A 21,478-nucleotide genomic window follows, 5' to 3' on the forward strand; every position below is an offset into this window, starting at 1 on the left:
TGAGCTATCAAGCCTTGAAAAGAATGAAGAAAACTTAAGTGCATATTACTAAGTGGTAGAAGTCAATATGAAAATAGTATATACTGCATGATTCCAACTATGTTACATATTGAAAAAGACAAAACCACAGATACAGTAAAAATATGAGTGATTGTCAGGAGTTAGGGGAGAGAGAAGAATGAACAGGCAAAGCAAAGAATGTTTTAAGGTGGTGAAACTATTCTATGATACTACCATGGTGGGTACATATCTTTTAAATTTGTCCAAACCTATAGAATGTACGACACCAAGAATGGACTTGAATTTAAACTCTGGATTTCAGGCAATAATAAAGCATCAATGTAGGTTCATCAAATTATAACAGATAATTGATGTAGGATGTTGACAGTGGAAGAAATTATACTTTTGTGGGAATAAGGGATATGTGGAAATTTTACACATTTTATTCTCAATTTTTCTGTGAAGCTAAAACTACTCTTTTTAAAGTTTATTAATTTCAAAAGGAAGGGGATGGACTGGGGGTTTGGGATTGGCATATGTACACTGAAGTATATGGAATGATTGGCCAGTGGGGACCTGCTGTATAGCACAGAGAACTCTATACAATATGATCATCTATGTGGGAAAAGAATCTGAAAGAGAATGGATGTGTATTTATGCATAACTGAATGTGTATACATGTTTACACATGTAAACTGAATGCATATACATGTATAACTGCATAATCACAACACTATAAATCAACTCTGCTTCAGTAAAACTTTGAAAATTAAAAAAATAAATAAAAAGGAGGAATGTGAAATATTCTTTCAAGAAAGACGCCAATCAGTTTTTACATGGGTATGCTTGATTTTAACTGATAGAAAAATTAGCCCCTTCAATCAAAGAGTTTATAGTGGAACAAAAGCATTTACTTAACCATATAGATCTTAGTGAAAAGAACATCTATTGGTACAAAGTTTTTTACTGCTTGCTATAAACACAAAGAATCTAGTTAATTATATGCAAATAAGCCTCACTAACAAACTCCTAAATAACTCAGTGTTGTCTTCATTAAGCTGGAAGATATAGTACATTTCTCAGGGAATTTGACAAGGAATATTAATCAAAGATGCTTGTAAGTCCTAATGAGTTTATTGATTGTTGACCTTGATGCTACCACTGGTGGCAGAAACTCAAACGACAAGAGTTATTTGAGTGAGCAAATGCTGATCTTAGAAATTTAGAATAAAATTGCTTCATTGTTTTTGAGATCTCCCACCCAATCCTTTTCTTTCTCTGTATTTAATGTTGTCCCTATTGTCTGCTGTGCATCAAGATTCATGAGCAATTTCTGTTTTGCAGAAGTCTGGAGATTTCTGGCTAGGAGAGCTAGAAGTTACTCTGTGAGCTAAGGGCAGAGAGAAAGGCCAGGCAACAAATAAAAGGCAAACTATTGAGGAGAAAAACTGAATTTCTTCATTACTAGCAGTTGACCTTGAAGGTGATTTCTCCCTTTACTCCTATTCTCAGATTTCAATAGCTTCTTTTCACTTCCCCCTTGGCTAAAGCAGCTGGAGAGTATATCTCATCTCTAATTGGGCTTAAGGTTAGCTAAGTGCTTTCAACTCCTGAAACATGGCTGTGTTTCTGTACAGTAGTTGCTTGGTTACTTTTCTGTAATAAAACACTCCATTCTCAAAGGGCTGATAACGCGATCGAAACTTTTAAAGTGTAATTTAGCCCTTGTTATTTTCCATTTTAAACTTCTCCAATTGGGCCTTTATCCCATTCCTTGATGCCATTGATTTATTTCAATTAAGATTCTCCATGTTCAAGCACCACAATTAGCCACTGCCACTATCGATTCCCATCCCCAGGGATTTGTATATGTTTCCAAAATTGGCCCCTGACTGTTAAGCCCTAGTCCATTAAGTCTGATTGAAAATGAAAAGTGAAGGCATCAGGAATCTTCTAGCAAAGAACATTCTTATAATATTGATAATAATAGCACCTGTGGATAAAGTGCTTATTACATAGAAGATATGCTACAGATTATACATACATATATATATATGATATATATCATATATATATATGATTGTAATTCTCACAACATACCTATAAGGGGGTACTCTTATTATCCTCATTTTCCTGATGGGAAAACTATGAAGCCAAGTTAACTGCCCAATTTATTGACATAGTAAGTGATGGATCCAGAATTCAAACCAAGGTAATCTGGCTTCAGAATCTGTATCCTTCATTGGTACAAGTGAAAGCCCCTGAAGTTAGTATTAAATGAGTGGCAATACTATTATTAAATGGTTGCCTGATCTGAAAAATTAAGCTTCCTTCATAAGCATCTCCTGGCTCTACAATTCCATGGTTGTCTACTTGTTCCAAACCTTGAAATTGAACTGATAGTGATTATATATCTAGCTAATGGGAGAATCAGAACCAGAACTCAATTTCTCTTTATGCTTTACTTAATGTTCTTTCCTCTCTACCATTCTTACTGGGCTTGTGGATGTTGAACTCTTGTGATACTTGACAATTTTTCATCTGCACAGAGTGATTTTCTCATGGTTCAACCTCATGCATGAAAATGCCAGTAGCTCTTTTCTACCCATAAAGAGAGAGCATTCTCTGTCAATGAAATGAAGGGTAACTAATTTGGCATAAGCATTCCCTTGTTTGAGGAATAAACATTGTTGGCAAAGCAAAACTCCTCACTGCCATGCTTTTTATAAACCATAACATACAGTGTGTGGAATGCCAGGACCTTTGTATCCGAATATGCCCATGAAATTCAAACCTGGAGCACACGTGGCCAAAAGCAAAGGTAGGTTACTGGAGATCTTATATTTTTGATTTTTTTTTTTTTTTGCTTTTCAGGGCCATACCTGCAGCATATGGAGGTCCCCAGGCTAGGGGTCAAATCAGAGCTATAGCTGCAAGCCACAGCCACAGCCACAGCCACACAGGATCCAAACCACATTTGCAACCTATACCATAGCTCACAGCAACATGGGATCCCCAATCCACCCAGTGAAGCCAGGGATGGAAACTGCAACCTCATGATTGCTTGTCAGATTCGTTTCCACTGCACCATGATGGGAAATCCACTGTGTGAATTCTTGATTTTTTAAATAACATCCTCTCTAGGGGACCAATTGATCACCAGATTGTTGCATGGATTTAATTCTGACAGTCAACGACACAGATAAAGGAGCTTTATAATGTATATCTTTGGCCACAGCTCAACCAATCCTTAAACATAAATATAGGATACAGCTTCATGTAGGCAGCCCTCTTCTTCTCCTCAGTTCACAACTGATCCTTCCTCTGTTTTCTCGTAATATCATCTTTTAACCACCACCTCCCACCATGTAACACTTTCCAATTTTTTTTTCTTTTCTACCTACATAGTTTTGCTACCCTCATAGCATATTTCTTGTGTCCTTGCAGCCACCTTCCCACTACTCTCCATGCTCCTGCCTCTTCAAATTTGCCTATCACAACGCTGCCTGACATAGGCTCTATTCATATTATTTTTATATTCGAGAAACAATCAGGGATTCTCCACTGATTACCAATGACAATGTTCTGCCTGACATTCAAGGACATCTATGCCTCAGTCACAAACATGCTTTCCACTTTCGTTTCCATGCTCTCCTCCAGGGGCCGTATTGCCCTCTGTAACCAAGTTATGCCTAAGATTTCTCACCTCTATACTTTTTCTTAAGCCCTTGCCCTAATGTATCAACATGATACTTACTTTTTGAGGCTTTGGTCAAGCACCATTTGATAAAGCAAAAATGGAATCTATCCACTTGACCTCTTACCTGGGGATGATGACACCCTTCTCTGAAATCCATTCATTCGATCCCTTTCTTAAGGCACTTATCACACTTTTTACATCCTCAACCCATCTACAAGCTTCCTGAAAAGAGTGACAATGCCATTACTCCTTGAGTGCCCAACATGTGGCTTACACACAGTTAGTAACAATATATAGTAAAAGAGTGAGTGAGTAAATATAGATCACCTGAATACATTTTTCAGTTCCTTTAAGAAAACCTATGCCATGGGCCTTCCTGAATTTCCCCAGGTTCTCATACTATGTACTGTAACAGGTGGGATACAACTGTGTTCACTGTTTTGCAAAGAGAAACCCACTGTAACGGAGTGTTCACATTAGAGGTTGGGCCCCTGGTACTACATAAATGTTTTTAGTTATACTATAATATCTGCAACTTTCATTAATATCTACTTGTCATTCTCCGAAAAAAAAAAAAAAATCAAACTACGTCTGTCTTTTTTGCCTGTCTGCATCTTATTCCTGTTCCCAGAATGCCTTTTCGATACCTGGCCCTCTGAGTCAATTTCAAAACACAGCTCCAATTTCTCCTCCACCATCTCTTCCCTGAAATCCACTCTAGGGTGAACCGACTTCTAGGTTCACCATTGTTTTATTTGTCCCTTCTCTATGGCACATATCATACAGCATGATAATGGAATCATTTTAATGTTTACTTTTCCATTACACTATGGTTGTTTTGAGGATAAAGAACTGGTCTGATTCATTTCTCTGTCTCCAGCATCGACCTCAACAGATTTTTTCCATAAATACACATAATGCTGAAATATTTAGTACTAAAGTGAGGACCAAAATTCAAGGTAAAAGCCTGGCCAATTTTGTCCTCAAAGCAAGTATCTGAGCCAATAAAAAATGGAGATGGGAAGGGGGAATGAGGCTTTAAGGTGAAAAAAAATTTTTTTTACCCGGATTGCATACAACTGGGATTTTCTATAACCAAACATGATAGGAATCCCATGGGATCTGTCCAAACTATTGAAAGGTTCGACAGCAAATAGCTAAGCAAAATGCTGCTAACAATATTGCTTCAAATTTGTACTTAAGTTCCAACATTTTCCTATATTGACTATACTAAGACCTTGTGATCAAACATGGCCAAACATTTACACACAATTTCTGAGAAATATTAACATGCTTAGTTTATTAAACAACACAATATAAGCCTTTATCTTAATACGCTTAAGAACAATTGCGAGCATCTTTCTCACAGCAAACACAGAATACCTTTCCGTCTTTTCCAATTCACACTTTAACTTGTGAATGAAGGCTAAAAATATAATTGCTCCTTGAAAGTCTATGCGATGAATAATAATTTACAAAATCACTTGGCAGCAGTATTACACGCTAGATTTTATAAAACCCTATTTTTAAACCCATGCTCATTTTTTTTTTGTGAGCTTTTCAGCTCCACATAAAACATTTTCAGTAATTCCACAAACCTTTAGTCCCTGTTCACAATATAAGTGCTTGCTATCGAGATGGTTAAAAATATAGTGTCATTTGAAACTGTGTTATACAAAAACCTTCTTTTAGAGGTACAGGCATGTTTTGCTTTTATTATTTCCTTTGTGCTCCTTCACCATGTCCATTAAAAATAAAAAAATCTCTTTTAAATTTAGGTCAAAGGCCATTGGTAAGTGCAGGCCTGAGAGGCAATAGAAAAGCTATACACTGGTTCTTCAAAAGAACAGATAACAAACTGCCTTAATATTCCCTTTACCAGGTAATCATCCATCAGACATACATAGAGATAAGGGACTATAGGTTCAAATTTGTCAGGTATCATCTCTTAATCATAAATCTCAAGCTAGGTTTATTACCTTTAAGCTAAATGTTTAGAACTTCGAAAAGCAACCGAGAATTTTTATGACTTTGAACTTGGCTATAATTTTTCTGAATTTCATAAATTACACATGGGATAGACTCAAGGGTCATAAACCTTGAAAACAAGATCAGGATTGTTTCTCTTGTTTTGGTGAATAAAGTACAGTGTAGTGGTCAGAAGGGCAGGCCCCAGGGTCAGATTAAACTGAGGTTCAAGTCCTACTCATTGGACTTGATTAGTTGAGAGACTTTGAGCAGATTGCCTAAATCTCCTAAGCCTCTCTAAAATGACGATAATAACAGTACCCACTTCAAGGTTTCCATAAGGTTTAAATAGCATAACCCAGTAAAGGGCTTGGCATAGGGCCCAGTACAAAATTAATGATCAATAGATGCTAACAACTGTTCTGTTTCTTTCTGACACTAAGTAAGGGTGTGCCCATCGAGCCAGAAATAACGGTGTCCACATTATTTTTAAAACCTCAGGGGAAGGAAGGAATTTCTCTCGTATCCCTTCTTCAGATCTTTCCTGCCAATCTGCTCAACTCCATCTCCAAATTTTCCTCAGTTACATAACAGCCAGCCTTCAAAATGCCTTGATCGTAAGGCATGTGTCTGTGTGCAGTTTACCCTGATGGGCCGTGGTAAGAACAGCCAAGTACTGCATGCTTAGTATGTATTCTGCACATTATATTTAGTTTTAAAAACATTTTTCCAGATGAAGACATTGATGTTCAGATACTTGCCTCAGGTCACACAGAAAGTGGACTTTTAATATTGTTTTAGGTTCCAAAAACATCAAACTTACCACTATCTTTGAGATCTCACTATCTTAAGCTCCTTTGGAAATGATACACACAGACTCATTGAAGAATTCCTGAGTCAATCTATTAATCAGTGTGTAAAAATCAACAAGAATGTAAGGGCCACCCATTCTGAAGGTACATTGTTTAATCTAAATATAATGAAGGAAGCATCTCTATCAAGAAACTCTTATTCTTTTGCACTCATGATTCTACATACATTTGATTTTTTAAAACTAATTGGGAAATTAATATATATCCTGTGTGTATATATATGCATATGTCTATAACTTTGCAACTATTAATAGTAAACCTTTTGCAACATTTCCTATATATTAAGTTATTTATAAAAATTATGCAATCTAATTCTTCCATCCAACCTATTTTATGGAGTAAAGACAATTATTATCCCTCCCTACAGTTCAAAAAAATCATGAGTGCCTAAATATGTTAAGAAATTTGCCTAAGTTCCTACAGTTAACAGGTGGAAAAGAAAAGATTTCAGGATACCTGAATTTTTAATTACAAATACATTACATTTAGCTAAAATCCTAATAGATCTTAAACCTCCCTTTAAATCCCAGATCATGCTATATTTTTATTTGTCTCCCTATCTCCTACTAGAGAATGCTATACATTATAATACTTGTTATATCTAACAAGTATTTGTTGCAAGAATAATGAGTAATTATAAACTGATCTCTGATGATTCTACATTGAATTCTGAGAAGACCATGGAAAAATAAACCATTCGTGTCACTTAAAATTAAGTTAACCAAAAATAAATTAGGGAGTTCAATGTTCAGTAAATGAATAGAGCATGGAAACACTTTTCACATGCAGGGTAACACTCAAACCAACTACTTGTTAAGTTCATAAGTTTACATACTGCAGTGATGAGTTATCCGTAATTCTCAGTCATCCATCCATGTTTCCTTCCTTGAATCAAACTAAGATCTCCTTCATTTACCTAAAAACAACAGGACCTCTAAAATATCTTTAATCCCACAGAGCACAGAATTGCTGTATTTCACATATGCTCCAAGAAAAAAGTCTTCCCCAAAAAAGATTAGCCCAGCCCAGCTAAAGGCCTACTTTAGGACTGCATGGCCTACCCCCAGTACAGACTAGCATAACCCAACACAGTTTAGAATAGCATAGACCCCTAAGCTGAGGCTACCACAACCAGTTCAGTCACCAGATTGCAGATCTTCTTGTGGCTACATTCACTGAGAGGGCTGGCAATGCTAACATCAAAATATTCCTGATTCCCATAGAGTATATAGAGAGCTCCAGGAAAAAAAAAAAAATAATAATCAACTGCTCATTCAACTGAAAGGCATACCATGTGACATTTGGCCTTTGGAAATCGAAACTTGTGAACTAATCTGAAATCTAATCATGATAGAATCCTATTATGTGATATTCTATTTCTATTCTATCTGATGTGAAGTTAAATTACCATAGCCAAACTTGGATCCTCTCCATGCAATCACAATAGGAAAGTCAGTTGAAATTCTAAGGAAACTTGCCTTCAATTCATGTAAAATTTCCAAAGATGACCATGTCAGAGGCATCTAGCTGCCTATAGAAGAGGGAGCAAAAAAACAAAAAACAAAAAAAAAAAAAAATCTGTCTCTGGGAGCTGCAATACCAAAGCCCTCCAACCCTTCTCCAGTCTAACAATGCTTGTTAGCAAGGAGTAAGCTGCTGGTTATATGTTCACTTGGTGTTTGCAGCGTCCTTGTGAAGAGTTTGAAGAGTAAAGGCTTAAATCATTTTATATGAAACAACATGGGGGTCTTTGTGGCTTCTTGTCAATTTGGGATAACTCAGCAAGTTGAGTCAGACACAATGTTCAACAAACTGTCACTGTTAGGAAAAGGCAGCTATTTTATGAAGAAATCCTACTAACAGCTGCTATGTTGATGATTCAAGGGAAGCATACAAAAACCTTCCCTTCTGGTGGAGAGGATTACCAGTGTTACAAAATAGTGCATTTTGCAGGTAGCAAATCAGAAGTCCACTGTCCATCTGCCTGTAACCTGGGGTAATGCATAATGCATGTAGAAGTCCTGGACACATACGGTTGGAATACCTGCAAGTAGAGATTACTGGTGAGGGACTGGCTCCCTCTGTTGGATGTGCACGGAATTCTTAAACATGGCTCCTGTGTTTAAATGGTGAAAATTTCCTAGTGCTATGACTCTGTGATTGGCCTCTCTGCTGATGGGGGGGACTGGGAGAGGGGATGGGGTGGATCTCTTGTGAAAAGAGACATCACTCCTGTGTACATTCTACCTGAAAGATAGACCCCATGGAGCCTAGATGCTTTGAACCTGCTCTCCTTTCTGCTTGGAAACATTGACTAGGTCCTGATGTGGGGAAATTCCTCCATGCTAGTGTGAAGATGCTGACTCCCCTCATGGAGATACCTGACAAGCTGAGAGAGTCCAGGATGATGAGAGGCTTTGTATCAACGATTTGGTAGCAAACACAGTATGGCAAAAGGCAATGAGACCTGTCCTGAGCCTCAATGTCACAAAAGTCCTCCTCAGATGTAGACTTTTTGTCTGATTTTCATAAGAGGTTGTATACCCAGCCATTGAAAAGTTACAGAAAGCGTCAGTTTGTTAAAGGGAAACCTTGTTAAATGGAAAACTTAAAGTATCATTGTACTAACTGGAAAATTTTAAAGGACCAAATTTGCAGATATTTTTTCAACTTATAATAAAATAGAGACTCAACGGCACGGAAGTCTGCACTTTGGTTTCTCTTGACCTGAGAGATGCTGACTGCAGTATTACTAGACTATCCTTTGGACACATGTTTCAGTTCTGTTTGCATGCTCTGTCTATGCTTTTCTCCATTGCTAATGATTTTTTTTTTCTATTGTCAATACCTCAGTCTCTTTCCTAAAGAGAGCTAGCTAAAAGATTTCCATGCAGACTTAGGCTATGAAGGCAAACCTGGGGAGAGGATGAGAGAAAGGCAACAAGGGCAGCAGAAGTTAGTGCGTGTCAGTTAATGAGACTAAGTGTGGTGACACACCTAACAGTGCTTTTGCTGACTCAAATTTAGGTCACTCTGCATTTCAGTTTTCACAAGGAAGGCTACTACTCTATGTCACACTTCATCCTCCAAGGGCCCTGCTTGGACAAGATTAAATCCAGCTGTTCCATTTGGCCAAGATGACTGTATCTAAGTCCTCTCTGCTTCTGAGTGACCACAGGGAATTCAAACCAGGGTTACATCCTATTCTGTGTTTCTCTGGCTGTCTGGCAATGAGCTAATATAAGAATTTCATCATTCAACTTGCAGGCAAGCAGGAGAAGCAGCTATTTTCTCTCTTCCTTCTTTTGGCCTGTCACAGAACCATGACATGAGAAAAGGCCAAATTTGCATAATCTTATTCACATAATTTGGTACTTCCAAAGAAAGTTTGGAATTAGCAATGGACTCCATTGCTAGCTCTGTTGCAAAAAGCCTTTCTTTTAGAGGACCACTAGAATGTACAGACTAATTGAAATCCTGAGGATTGCAGTAAAGAGATGCAGTCTGCCTTTGGGGAGAATTTGTCACAGACCACACCACTGGAAACAAAGCTTAAGCAATGATCCTGGGACAAGATGAAGCTCCCTATCTCCATACATACACCGTGGAATAGCTTTCCACTGTAAAGCACTGAAGCCCCAGCTGCTGCAGGATAAAGCAGATCAGATGCTAACGCTTCTTGTCTGTGTACAGTGTCTCAGAATATGTTCCCTAGAAGGGAGGCAGCTTTCATCTCAGAGAAATCCAGCTTTATCTCCTTGGCTACAGCATGTCATTCAATGAGTGCCCTTGCTGCAGGTACAAAGGATGGAAGGTGAGGAGAGGGCGTAGAAAGAGATGCAAACAGATGACAAAAAAAAAAAAAAAAAAAACACTTTCAGACTCAATGCATAGCACCTGCTTATGGTCAGATGAAGTTTTAAAAGTAGATAGGAAAAGCAGCTGCCACTGTGCAAAACCCCTAGGGGGCAACACACAAGAGACCTTATTCACCTCTTCACCGCCAAGCCCCGAGATGCAGTTAAAAGGCCCTCAAACATGGATTTAAAAGGATCTGAACTAAACTCTAGGGTTTGTGGAAGGACTGCAGGAATTGCCCAAGCTATCTGCCTTTAAAATCAGCATATTGGAGTAGTTCCCATCATGGCTCAGCAGTTAGCAAACCCAACTAGTACCCATGAGGGTGCAAGTTCAAACCCTGGCCTAGCTCAGTGGGTTAAGGACCGGCATTGCCATGAGCTGTGGCATAGGCCAGCAGCCGTAGCTTTGATTCTGCCCCTATCCTGGGAACTTCCATATGCCATGGGTGAAAAGTAAGTAAGTAAATAAATAATAAAAATAAAATCAGCATATTGGAAATACATGGCTCTAAACAAACATCTTCACTAGAACTACCTGGACCCTGACTCAACTATACTAAATTAGAGTCTCTGGGGTGAAACGTACAAGTAACCCCCCCACCCAAACCCCAGGCCCAGGTGAATTTTACACATGTTAATGTTTAAGATCCATTGCCCTAGTGCTTCCATGGAGGACTTTTTTTTCCCCCTAAAGGAAAACAATCTGGACTACCCCTCATCTGAATTTTCCCATTCATGCCCTCCAAATTTTTCCCCAGTTCTTTATCATCTGGTACTATTTTCAAAATCCTTATATATTGAAATTGCTTCTTTTGTATATGGGTATGTTCTTTTTTGCTCATATGTTTTTCACCCTCTGATTCTGATTATGTGACTAACTATAGGATTAGCCCATGAGTTTCAGGCCTTTCCTCCCAGGCCATAGTCTATAGGAACTACTGACAGGAGCATCTTCACAGCCCGCATCAATTCTGCACTGTTATTTCTTTAAGCTTTAGAAGAGATTTCATTATTAAAGAGTACCTCTATCTCCATTAGAAAAACACTCTGATTAATGGTAATAAACTTAACAATGTTTACTAAATAGGATTTTTAACTTTCTCAACTTACCCAATAAATAAATAACCACCCAGATTCATTGAAGAACATAAAGGAACATTTTACCTTTATCCATTAACTCTCCCCTATGGTGGCACACTTCAGGCACAGGAGAGAATGCTCAGCCCTCTGCTTCTCTCACAGAGGACATTCAATGCAATGGTATGCCTGGTTTCCCCAAACTTGTGAGACATTGCCCAGGAGATCCATTTCTGACTTGGCTCACCCAGACCACTGAAGGAATTGGCACAGCTCAATTACTCTGGGAACAGGTATGAACAGAGAAAAGTGAGGAGAGACCCACAATTAACAGCGCAGAAACCTCAACAGTCAGACTCAGATCCCACTCAGTGGCCCACAGTTGCCACAGAGAACACTGCCCACATACCCCAGAGGTCCCCTTACCTATCAGACCCCCAGCTGTCCAATCTGTCCTCCTAGGACACCATACGCCACCCGTAGCAATGACCTATCATCCCTCACAGCCTGCATGAAAATGCATCTCTGAACATGGTGTGCGCTGCTTCCACAGATGGCACACATGAGCTCCTGCAAACAACACACAAATATCAACAGACATCTCAACTCGGCAGAACTTGGAGAAGATGCACAACCTTGAACACCTCAGAGCAGTAGTTTAGGAAAAACAAACAGAAAGTTCTGTACACCCAGGCTGGCTTTATAAGATCAAGGGAAGGTACACAATCCTAAAACTTCACCAAGCAGGAATAAGAGGAGTGGAGCAGCTGCACCCATAGAAAAGTTCTGAGACCAATATCTCTAGATGTACTAGCCGGTAAAGGTCTTTCTCTCCCAAAGCCCATCAGTAAGGACTAAAGTGAAATATGGGGACAACGCAATGTTTCAAAGACAATTGACAGAACACAGTAAATCAGCTATAATGGAAAAAATAAAAATCATTATAAAAAATACATTTAAGATAATTTCAAAAAAAGAATGAAGGAAAAAATTAATGTTCTAGAATATGACATCAAAGGGGAAAAACAAACAAAGAATTCCAAGGTAAATACCTTAAAGTTCAGTGAACTACGATAGAATACTGATAGACAAATTCAGCAAAACAATACATGGACAAAATGAGAAGTTCAACAAAAAGAGAGAAATCATTTTAAAAAAAGAAGAACCACAGAGAGGCTGCAGCTGTAGAATACAACAACTGAAGTAAGAAATTAAAGATATTCAACAGCAAACTTGACCAAGCAGAAGAAAAAATTAGCAACCTGAAAGACAGATATTTGAAATTGAAAGTACATTGATTTATTTGCATAGCAGCCTAATGTAATTTTTTCATTGCTTTTCAATGTGGCTTATGCAATTGTTACAGCATCTTTTGTTGAAAAGATCATTCACTGAATTCCATTAATGCTATCTGTCAAGTATCAGGTGAATATAACTGTCAGGGTTCACTTCTGGGCATTCTATCCTATTCGAGCAATTTATATGCTAACACTCATACCCAATACCACATCATCTTGAAATGTTTCTCCATTTTTAAACCACTTTATTAAAGGGTAAATGACATGTAAAAAAAAACCTGTATGTATTTAACACATATAATTTAATGAGTTTGGGAATAAGTGTACACCCGTGAGACCATGACCCACATCAAAAACATAACCTTATTCATCACCTCCCAAAGTTTCCTTCTACCTCCAATGTCATCATCGTCATAGTCATTGTTGTTGATATTATTTTTATTATTACTATTTTTTGTAAGAACATTTAATATGAAATTAGCTCTATGCTGTATCATGGATCTCCAAAATGTTTTTCATCTTGCATAACTGAAACTTGGTAATATCGACAATCACCTTCCTATTAACTCCTCTTCCCAGCCCTGGCAACTACTACTCTCTGTTTCTACTATTTTAAATTCCACAGATAGATAAGATGATGCAGTAATAGTCTTTCTGTGTCTTGCTTATTTCACTTAACAAAATGTCCTCTAGGAGTTCCCATTGTGGCTCAGCAGGTCAAGAAGCCAAGACAGTGTCCATGAGGTTGGTGTTTGATCCCTCACCTTGCTCAGCGGGTTAGGAATCTGGAATTGCCACAAGCTCTGATGTAGGTAGCAGATGCAGCTTGGATCAGTGCTGCTGTGGCTGTGGTGGAGGCCTGTGGCTGAGGCTCTGGTTCGATCCCTCGCCACGGAACTTCCATGTGCCACAGGTAGAGCCATAAAAAGGAAAAGATAAAAATGTCCTCTAGATACATCCAAATTGTTACAAATGGCAGAATTTCCCTAATTTAAAGGTTGAATAATATACCATTGTATGTATGGAACATTTTCTGTATTATCTTTTGGTGGATATTTAGGTGGTATATATCTTGGCTATGTGAATAATGCTGCAGTAACTATGCAAGTAAACTTCTTTGAGATTCTGATTTTAATTTCTTTCGATAAATACTCAGAATTAGAATTTTTGGATCATATGGTAGTTCTATTTTTAACTTTTTTAAGAAACTTCATACTAGTTTCCATAATCGTTGTATGAATTTACATTCTCACTAACAGTATATAAGGGTTTTTGTTACTTCACATCATTGCTAACACTTATTATCCCTTGTCTATTTGATAGAAGACATCCTAATAGGTGTGAGGTGTATCTCATGGTTTTATTTGCATTTTCCTGGGTATTAGTGATGTTGAGCATGTTTTCATACACCTATTGTCCATTTGTATGTCTTCACAGAAGTGTCTATTCAGGTCTCTTACCTATTTTTTAATTTATTTGTTGCTGTTTACTATTAGTATATATTTCTTATACATTTAAAGTATTGATTCCTCATCAGGTATTTGGTTTGCAAATATTTTCCTCCACTCCATATATTGTCTTTTCCATTTTTTTATTTTTTCCTGGCTGTGCAGAAACTTTGGGGGTTGGTATAATCACACTTTTTAAAAGATTTTGTCATCTGTGCTTTTGGTGTCATATCCAAATTATCCATGTCAAAATTAAGTCAAGGAGTTTTCTTTAGGTTTTCTTCTAGTAGTTTTACAGTCTCAGGCATTATATTTTAGTCTTCATCAATGAGTTGATTGTGGTGTAGAAGATATGAGTCCAATATCATTTTGCAAATGGTGATCCAGTTTTCACAGCACTATATATTGAAAAGAGTATATTTTCACCATTGTGTATTTTTGGCATCTCTATCAAAGATTAGTTGACCTTATACACAAGGCTTATTTCTAGGCTGTCTGTTTTGTTCCTCTGGTCTATATGTCTGCTTTTATGTCAGTGCCTTACTCTTTTGATTACTATAGCTTTGTAATATAACTGGAAATCAGGAAAAGTGATGCTTTTTCTTCGTTTTCACTCAAGGTTGTGTTGGTTATTCAGAATCTTTGGACATTCTATAGAAATTTTAGGATTTTTTTTCCATTTCTGTGAAAAGGTAATTGGAATTCTAATAGGGATTATATTGAATATGCAGATAACTGGGTCCAACAGATATTTTAACATTATTTGTTCTTGCAAACCATGAGCATGGTATATCTTTATTTGTGTCCTCTTCAGTTTCTGTCAATATTTTATCAGTGTGTTAATTTGCAATGCACAGATCTTTCATCTCCATGTTTCAAATTATGTCTAAGTATTTATTCTTTTTGATTCTATTGGAAATGAGGGTTTTCTTATTTTACAGATAATCTATTGTTAAAGGATGGAAATTAAATTAATTTTTGTGTGTTGATTTTTCGTTATACAAATTAATTGTATTTGTTTATGAGTTAAGAGTTTGGGGTGTCAGAGTTCCCATTGTGGCTCAGTGGTTAACAAATCTGACTAGGAACCATGAGGTTGCAGGTTCAATCCTGGCCTTGCTCAGTGGTTAAGGATCTGGCATTGTTGTGTTAAGGACCTGGCATTGCTGTGAGCTGTGGTGTAGGTCAAAGATGCAGCTCAGATCCTGCATTGCTGTGGCTTTGGCGTGGGCCAGCAGCTACAGCTCTGATTAGACCCCTAGCCTGGGCATCTCCATATGCCATGGGAGTGGCCCTAGAAAAGGCAAAAAGACAAAAAAAAAAGAGTTTGGGTGTAGTCTTAGGATTTTTTTATATATAAGTTTATACTACCTGCAAATAGTGTCAGTTTTACTTCTTCCTCTGCAACTTGGATGTCTCAATTTCTTTTTCTTACCTAATTGCTCTGGCAAGGAATTCTAGTCTTCTGTTGAGTAGAAGTTGCAACAGTGGGCATATTTATCTTGTTCCTGATGTTAAAGAAAAAGTTTTCAGCTTTTCACCATTTAGTATGATGTTAGTTGTGGGCTTATCATTTATAACAATTATACATTAGATCCATATATATCTACAAAGTGGTTATATTGTCACAATTAGTTGATCTTTAAGATATGATGATCTTTGACTCTTGTGATTGTTTTGACTTAAGTTGTATTTTTCCTTATATGAATGTTGACACTCATTTGTATTACTATTCGTATGGAATATCTTTTATTTTATCCCTTTACTTTCAGCCTATGCATGTCCTTAAAATGAGTCTACAGTAGGCAGCAAATAGTTAAACCCTATTTTTTTATTATCTGTTAAACCCCTCTATAATTTTCCACCTGAGAATATAATTCAAAACATAAAAATCCAAAACATCAAAATATAACCCAAAATAAGAGAAATTTTGTATGACCTTGGGTTCAGAAGTAAGTTTTTAGAGCTACAAAACCAAAACAAACAAAAATGAGGCCCATAAAAAGATAATTAAAAGATAATTAAAATTTTTAAAAATCTGTTCCTTAAAGTCTGTTATTTAAAATGAGATATACACCACAGACTAGAAAAACATATATTGATTATTGGCCTTATATCTAGATTCTATTAAAAACATGTAACTCTACAATAAAACTAAAAACCAAATTTTTTAAATATTGATATAAGATTTAAATAGACATTTCACCAAACATGATAAATAAATGGATAGTTAGCATTTAAAGAGAAGCTCAACATGATTAGTCATTAGGAAAACAGAAATTAAAATTATAATGAGATACTACCAGCCTGGTGGCTGTACAATGGTAGCTCATAGTGGCTTTAATTTGCATTTCAAAGGGGCTGACAGTACTAGCAGTGAGAGTGTGGTGAAAGCAAGACTCTTACATTGCTAGAGGAAATGTATAGCTATTTTGGAAAATAGTTTAGCAGTTCTTGAGTACATATGTGAATACTTCTGATATCCTATGACCCAGCATTCCCACTATGTCTGGTTCCAAAGAAATAAAGACAAATGTCCACACAAATATTCATGGTAGCATTATTCATAATAGACAAAAACCTTTAAAAATTAAATGCCTTTCAGTTAATAACTAAACTTTACTACAGCAATTCAATGGAAAATACTTAACAATGAAAAACAACTATTTTTATAAGCAACAAATAATGTACTCCAAAAATGGTATGTTATGTAAAATAAGCCAGACACAATAGACTATGTGGTGTATTATTCCATTTATATGAATTTCAAAAAAAATATACAGAAACATAAGACATATTAGTCATTTTGGGGGACCAGAAGTAGGTGGAGACCTGACCTCAAATATACCAGGGGAAATTCCTGTGAGATGAAATGTTCAAAAACTAGGTTGAAATGATTGTGGAACAACGATATAAAATTACCAAAAATAAACTGTACACTTAGAATATGTAAATAATTTAGATGAAATGGACACATTTTTAGAAAGATTCAAACTACTAAAATGAACTCAAGAAAATAGAAAATCTGGAGGAGTTCCATGGTGGCACAGCAGAAACAAATCCAACTAGTATCCATGAGGATATGGGTTCAATTCCAGGCCTCCCTCAGTGGGTCAGGGATCTGGCATGGCCATGAGATGTTGTGTGGTTCATAGATGTGGCTCAGATCGCTGCTTTGCTGTGGCATAGCCTAGCAGCTGTACCTCTGACTTGACCCCTAAACTAGGAACTTCCATTTGCCACAGGTTTGGCCCTAAAAAGGAAGAGAGAGAGAGAGAGAGAAAGGAGGGAAGGAGGGAAGGAAGGAAGGAAGGAAGGACAAGACAGAAAATCTGACCACAACTTTAACAAATAAAATGCCTGAGTTATTAAACAAAACTCTACAAAGAAAAACCCAGATAGTGTCACTGCAAATCCAACCAAATATTTATAAGAGAATTAATGTCAGTAATTCACAAACTCTTCCATAAAACAAAATAGGGATCTTTCCTAAGTCATTCTCTTAGGCCGAGTATTAGTCTGTTATAAAATCCAGGCAAATATATCAAAAAAATTAAAGTAGACCAATATCCTTGATGATTAATTCCATGTGTCAACTTGGCTAAGCTATGTTACTTGGAGATTTGGTCAAATATTATTTTCAATGTTTTTGTGAAATATTTTTTAGGTGAGATTAATATTTAAATCAGCAGATTTTGAGTAAAACAAATTGCCCTCCATAATGTGAACAGACCTATTTAATCAGTTGATTTTCTCCCCTGAAGAAGAGGAAATTCTGCCAGCAGACTGCCTTCAGACTTAAACTAAATTATTAACCCTTCCTTCTGTCTCCAGCCTGCTAGCCTACCATGCAGAGCTTGGACTTGCCAACCTCCATGACCATGTGAATCAAATCCTTAAGTCAATCTTTTTCTCTCACAGATGCAAATCACAATAGATAATATATTAGAGATGTATATGTATATGTGTGTGTGTTTATCCTATTGTGTCTCTTTTTCTGGAGAAGCTTGACTAACACAATCCCACATGTATATAGCTGCAAAAATCATCAACAAGAACTAGTAAAATAAATCTAGCTGTATATAAAATGATTATATAGCACAACCAAGTAGGATTTCTCCTAAGAATGTAAGGTTGGTTTAAGCAAGGGAAATAAATCAATATAATATACCATATTAAGAAGATAAAGAACAACTGACAAACCTCTCAACAGATGTTGAACAAATTATTTCACAAAAATCAACAGTCTTTCATTATAATTACATTCAACAAATTAGAAAAAGGAGAGAACTGCCTCAATAAGACAAAGAACAATTATGAAAAAATCTATAGCTAACATCATATTTAGTGGTAAAAGACTGAAAGCTTTTCCTCTAAGGTTGGGAACAAAACAAAAATGGAAACACTCACCATTTCTATTCAACACTGTAGTGTAGTACTAGTGGCATCTGGATAGAAAAAAAATGAAACACTCTATTCATAGATGACATAATATTTTATATTAAAATGCTAAAGAATCCACACAAAAGAAACTAATAAAGCTAATGAGTTTAACAAAGCCATAGGATAATAAATATATATAATATATATTATATATTACTTGTATACATTATATATATTAGTGTTATATATGTGTATATATACATATAATTGTGTTTCTGTACACTAACAATTAAAATTATGAATATAAAATTTAAAATTTTCATTATAACTTATTCTATTTACAATACAAATACCTTATTTTATTCTGCTTTGCCTTATTGCAATTCACAGATAGTGTGTTTTTTACAAATTGAAGATCTGTGGCAACCTTGAATCAAACGATTCTATTGGCACAATTTTCTCAATGGCATTTGCTCACTTTGTGTTTCCTTGTCACATTTTGCTAGTTATCAGAGTATTTCAAATTTTTCCATTATTATTATATTTGTCATGATGATCTGGGACCAGTGATCTTTGATGTTACTATTGTAATTGTTTTAAGGCACCACAAACTGTGTCCATATAAATGGTGAACTTAATCAATAAATGTTATATATGTTCTGACTAATTCCACCAACTGGCAGTTCCCTCATCTCTCTTCCTCTCCCTAGGACTCCCTATTGCCTGAGACACAAAAATACTGAAATTATGCCAACTAATAACCCAACAACGGTTCCGAAGTTTTCAAGTGAAAGGAAGAGTTATAAGTTTCTCACTTTAGGGAATTCCCATCATGGCACAGTGGTTAATGAATCCGACTGGGAACTATGAGGTTGCAGATTCTATCCCTGTCCTTGCTCAGTGTGTTGGGGATCGGCCTTGCCTGAGATGTGGTGCAGATGTGGCTTAGATCCCGTGTTGCTATGGCTCTGGTGTAGGCCAGTGGCTACAGCTCTCATTAGACTCCTAGACTGGGAACCTCCATATGCTGCAGGTGCGGCCCTAGAAAAGACGAAAAGACACACACAACACGCACACACACACACACACACACAAAAAAAAAACACCTCTAATTTTAAATCATAAACTAGAAATAGTTAAGCCTAGTGAGGAAGGTATGTTAAAAGCAGAGATAGGCTGAAATATAGTTCTCTAGACCTCTAAATTGTGCCAGTTAGCCAAATTGTAAATACAAAAGAAAAAATCTTGAAGGAAATTACAAGTACTACTCCACTAAACACATGAATAAGAACAGACTTATTTTTAATATGAAGAACAATTTAGTGATCCAGAGAGTTGATCAAACCAGCCACAGCATCTCTAAAGCCAAAGCTTAATCCAGAGCAGGGCCTTAACTCTCTTCATTTCTCTAACGCTGAGAGAGGTGAGGAAACACAGAAGAGTTAGAAGCTAGCAGAGGCTGGTTCATAAGATTTAAGGAAAGAAGTCATCTCTATGACATAAATGTTTAAGGTGAAGCAACAAGTGCTTATGTAGAAGCTGTAGCAAATTATCTGGAAGATCAAGCTAAGAGAATGAATAAATGTGGCTATAAAAAACACAGATTTTCTATTAGATGAAACAGCCTTCTATTGAAAGAAGATGTTATCTAGGGCTTTCATGGCTAGTAAGAAGTTAAAGTCTGCCTTCAAAACTTCAAACAACAGGCAGGTTCAAGAGATTAGGGGCCAATAGAGTTGGTGAGTTTTAGTTCAAGCCAGTGCTCATTTACCATTCCGAAAATCCTAGAGCCCTTAAGAATTACACTAAATTGACTCATCATATCCTCTATGACAAAGCCTGGATGACAACATATCTGTTTACAATACAGTTTACTAAATATTTTAAACTACTGCTCTGGAAAAATGATTTATTTCAAAATTGTACTCTTCATTAACAATGCACCTGGTCACTCAGGAGCTCATATGCAAATGTGCAACAAGATTTTCTTTTTCATGCCTACTAACATAACTTCCATCCCGCAGCCCATGGACCAAAGAATAATTTTGGTTTTCAAGTTTTATTCTTTAAGAAACATTTTGAAGGACTCTAGCTACTATAGAGAGTGATTCCTCTGATGGATCTGGGAAGAATCAATTGAAAATTTCTGTAAAGGATTCACCATTCTATATGCCATTAAGAAAATTCATGATTCATGGGAAGACATCAAAATATCAACATTAAAAGAAGTTGATTCCAAACCTCAAGATTGACTTTGAGGGATTCAAAACTTCAGTGGAAGAAATAACTGAACATGTGATGGAAATGCCAAGAGAAGTAGAATTATAATTGGAACTGAATATGTGACTTAATTGCTACAATATTATGATAAAAGTTTGAAGAATGAGGAGCTGCTGCTTATGGATGGGAATAACAACAACAAAAAAAATTCAACTGAAGTGGAATCTACTCACAGTGAAGATGCAGTAAAAATTGTTGAAACGACCACCAAAATAAAATTAGAAAAGCACAAGAGTTCCTGTTGTGGTTCAGTGGGTTATGACCCCAACTAGCATACATGAGAATGTGGGTTTGATTCTGGCCTCACTCGGGTTCAGGATCTGGTGTTGCTGTGGCTGTGGTATGGGCCAGCAGCGGCAGCTCTGATTCATCTCCTAGCCTGATAACTTCCATATGCACAGGCCCAGCCCTAAAAGGCATAAAAAATTAGAAAAGTACATAAACTTAGTTGATAAAGTAGCATCAGGGTTTGAGAGGACTGACTCCAATTTAGAAAGAAGTTCTATCCTGGGTAAAATGCTATAGAATAGTACTCATGCTACAGGTTGTTCATGAAAGGAAGAGTCTATTGACGCAACAAACATCGTTGTCC

The 21,478-nt window shown here is 36.7% G+C and overlaps 1 long non-coding RNA gene across 3 annotated transcripts in view; it reads right to left on the reverse strand.

Annotated features, from left to right (window-relative positions):
- The window catches only part of LOC110256694, a 437,592-nt gene that overhangs the window by 191,130 nt on the left and 224,984 nt on the right, over positions 1–21,478 (reverse strand). Inside the window, exon 1 of one of the 3 annotated variants that reach the window (XR_002338576.1) lies at positions 15,659–15,734. The exons of the other annotated variants lie outside the window; for them this stretch is intronic. This is a non-coding gene — a long non-coding RNA (uncharacterized LOC110256694). Of the gene's footprint in view, positions 1–15,658; positions 15,735–21,478 lie in introns of those variants that run through there. 3 annotated transcript variants of the gene reach the window in all.

This window comes from Sus scrofa, chromosome 14, assembly GCF_000003025.6.
Source record: "Sus scrofa isolate TJ Tabasco breed Duroc chromosome 14, Sscrofa11.1, whole genome shotgun sequence".
Lineage (NCBI taxonomy): Eukaryota > Metazoa > Chordata > Mammalia > Artiodactyla > Suidae > Sus > Sus scrofa.